Here is a 3,570-nt window from a genome sequence, read left to right on the forward strand (position 1 = left end):
GCATTCAATTTGTTTAGAGTAATTAAAGTATTTATCCGAACATCGCCTCTTTTCTGCTGATATTTATAATTTCTATTATAACATAATCTAAGTGCTATGATGCGCGCAGCATTTCTAACGGCACACATGGACTTGTTGTACCAGAAAGCCTTGGAAATCGTAAAAAAATACAGGAGGCTGTATACGTGGTCAAACCTGTGTTTGCAGAATCAATCTAAAATCATAGGCTTGCACCACGTGGTTGAGTTCTTGACATAGGCGAAAGCTGACAGAACTGGTGCACGGCAATAAACCACAGAATATTTTTAGTCAACTCTTATTTTTGTTGGGACATCTTAAACGCCAGAAACTTGAGTGTACTGTGCTTTGTTTTGTGATGTAGCTCATGGGCTCATGTATTGATACTGGAGCATGTAGATAAACAGACCCTCCAGCAAGAGGGTCAATATCAAGAATATATAACAAGACATAGCATACATAGCAGTTCGTTCTTGCAATTTTCAGCGAAGTCGAACTTCCTATTAGGTGTCTTTATTTTCATGCCATATTTACAAGCACATACAAAAATACCACACTGGCGATGCTTCAAATGATAAAGATCACGATGACTACCAAAACTAAATAAGGAAAGGACATGGCCGAATTCATTTATTGTGACGCTGTTCGTTAGAAATACTATACCGGTGTTTTCTCTGGTAGGCATTGCAGTTCCATTCTTACTTTTTTATCTGTATAACGCATTGGTTCTTACCACCATCTGGGGTTGCAGCTTATGGCCATGGAGCTCAACAGTGCTTAGTACATGAAGATTCTCAGTTAGCGTACCTTACGTACTGAAAAATACGAGTCATTAGCGATTTTTAGTAGACCGTATTTCCCGCTCCGCTAATCCCCTCCGCTACCCGGAACTCTACAGCCAAGGCCATCGGCGCGCAGGCGCAGTGGCGGTTTCTTCGTAGCGGAGGGCTAGCGGAGGGGAAAACGTGGTCTACTAAAACTCCCGAACAAATAAGTTAGATAGGGGACTGGCAGGCATAAAGATGAAAGATGCAGAAATAAAGATTTCACACGCCGTAAATTTTTTTTTTGTGTCAGTTAAGTCACTAATAATTTGCAGAAGTTTTAAAATTAAGGGTCGTTTGTGTAATATCTAGTCACTATTTTTCTAGGATAATGAGTTAAATTTCGCTGATGAACTTCTTAAATTAATCATGAGAAGTTTTTGCTCTTAAACTAAGTACAGCCAACCATTCCTTGTAGGGCTCGAACAGCCATTGAATTTTTCTCGGAAGTGGAGGCTAAATGTGCCAGTTTTTGTGTCAGAGACACGAGGTTCAGTTAGAGCACTGGGCCGGCCAACTTGCAGCGAACCTGGGGAAGTGCCCCCTCCTTTTAGAGTCAAGGTTTTCCAGTTGGATAAAACCACTGAGTTGACACTAGAATTTAACTCTTCTTCAAATACTTCCTCGGGTTTGTAAGTGAACGAAAAATCATACGCAACGATACCGTTGAACCGCCACCTACAATCAGAAGTGTGTCAAAATATTTCTTTGTAAAATATACCCGAGACTTTGGTAAACAAATAAAAAAATTCGAAACAAGAAAAAAAATGCTCACAAAAGAAAGCGTCGCATGCTCAAGTGCTACGTTTAATTCACCCAGTTCTTAGGTAACGACAGTTTAACCCGACTTCAAATTTTTTTTATATTATTTTGACGCAGTTACGTGTAGTTTTACGTCATTATCTTACACCAGCTTGCCTGTGCGTTTCCTCTTTCTTTTTTCTTACATATGTGTTGTTGCAACATGGCGGATAAATTTGTAGAATATACCGTACTTGCTCGAGAAACAGCCGCACTTCCTATGAACAAGGCTCTTGTGTTTACTTTCCTGCATAACACACATGCAGCCAACCATCGCGTTTTGCATGAAAAACGAAGTGAATAACGAGATCGAGAACACCATTCGCCGTAAAAATTCGATCTGAGCAGATAGCCATTTTGCGTGAAGACGTTTCCTCCTGTCCCGTAAATCGCTACTATTTTTCTGCCGATCGCCGTGATTCGCTATCCCCGTGCTCAATGAGAAAGCAGGCCCGCAAGCCTTGTTTATAAGTGCAGCTATTACTTGAGCTATTACTATTACGGTACACAGCTTATCAGCAAATTTTTGGATTGTCTTCTTAGCATGTTAACCCCTCCAAGCTATGGCAAATTATTAAGCACATTTAAGAAATATAACAATTCACATACTGTCAAACAAGTGTCCGAGAGGGTTTTAAACCACAAATCAAGTCCAATACGTATGTTTTAAGAGTAGTCCACAATGCAAAAATAAGGTGTAAGATTTGAATTAAAAAGCCAGTTGTTTTCGTATAGAAGGGTCCACCTTCTGTTTCGGAGACGAAAATCCTGAAAACGTTAAGGCTATAGTAGCACCGTAAACGGCATGCATACAGAAATAAGCATAAAATATTAATAATATTCCCTTCGAAGAAAAGTCTTTAAATTAAAAAGAAACGCTTTTTAAATGGCGTTAAGATATTGATTATCATAAAAGTTCTTCAAATCTCAGTTTAAAAAAAAAAAAAAGATGTCTCACGCACAGGTGAGTTGGCAGTGTGTTTGCCTCCTATTTGGACCCGCAAGACTCAGTTCATCGAAGTAGTCACCCTCGTCAACGTCCCGAAAGTTGTCTCAAACAAAAAGTGTCATACCCAATTCATACGGCAGCGTAACGGTACCTTTGGCACAGGTACCTGTATTAAAGGGAGCTGGAGATCGTGATCACACGCGCATAAAGGTCCCTTTCGCTAAGGGGGGTCCTGTGATAAATAGAGCTCGCCAAGCTCCCTTTACATCTATAGCGAGTAACCTCGGACCCACAAACTCAAGATAAAATCAAAGATATATAAATATATATTGTTTAATGCATTATAACAGGATGAATATATATAAGTGGCCAATTATGAAATGATTGTGGACACAAATGTGATGGAACAATACATTAACGAGGAACGCATAGTCCAGCTAGCAGGTAGTAGCGGCGGCACGTGGAAAACATTGTATGCTACGAACCCGAACGCGGAGGACCACTGCGAGATCTTTTTTGAGGTTGTAGACGAGTCGCCCGACTCTCCCGCCTAGGACCTTTTATATCCTCGTCGTCGTCAATCCCTTTCGATGGCGGGACTGGCGTAGCCGTGAGACTCCGACGTAGTTCGTTCCTGCCGGGCACTATTTAGCTACTTCAGTGAGAATTTTGCGGAAAAATGGAGCTGCTAAACAGAAAAAGGTCGCCCAGCTCGCAATGAAAACTCGTAAACGATGATGATTTAGGGCCAGTGTGGTCAGAGGGATCAGACGTTTTAAAGCAAGAGTCATTTAGGTGCGCCCTTAGAGAAAAAAATAAAGTGCCTCTAAAGCAAACACAAATATTTCGCACACAATAATCAAAAACTGCGCGTCAAACCGATTTCGAGGAATAATTGTGTATCACGTGCTCCTCTCGCGGTTTAGCAGGAATGCAATCGACATCAACTTAAAGTACTACGTTTATTTATCGTGTGAT

Source organism: Ixodes scapularis, unplaced genomic scaffold (genome assembly GCF_016920785.2).
Source record: "Ixodes scapularis isolate PalLabHiFi unplaced genomic scaffold, ASM1692078v2 PGA_scaffold0__279_contigs__length_252992795, whole genome shotgun sequence".
Classification (NCBI taxonomy): domain Eukaryota; kingdom Metazoa; phylum Arthropoda; class Arachnida; order Ixodida; family Ixodidae; genus Ixodes; species Ixodes scapularis.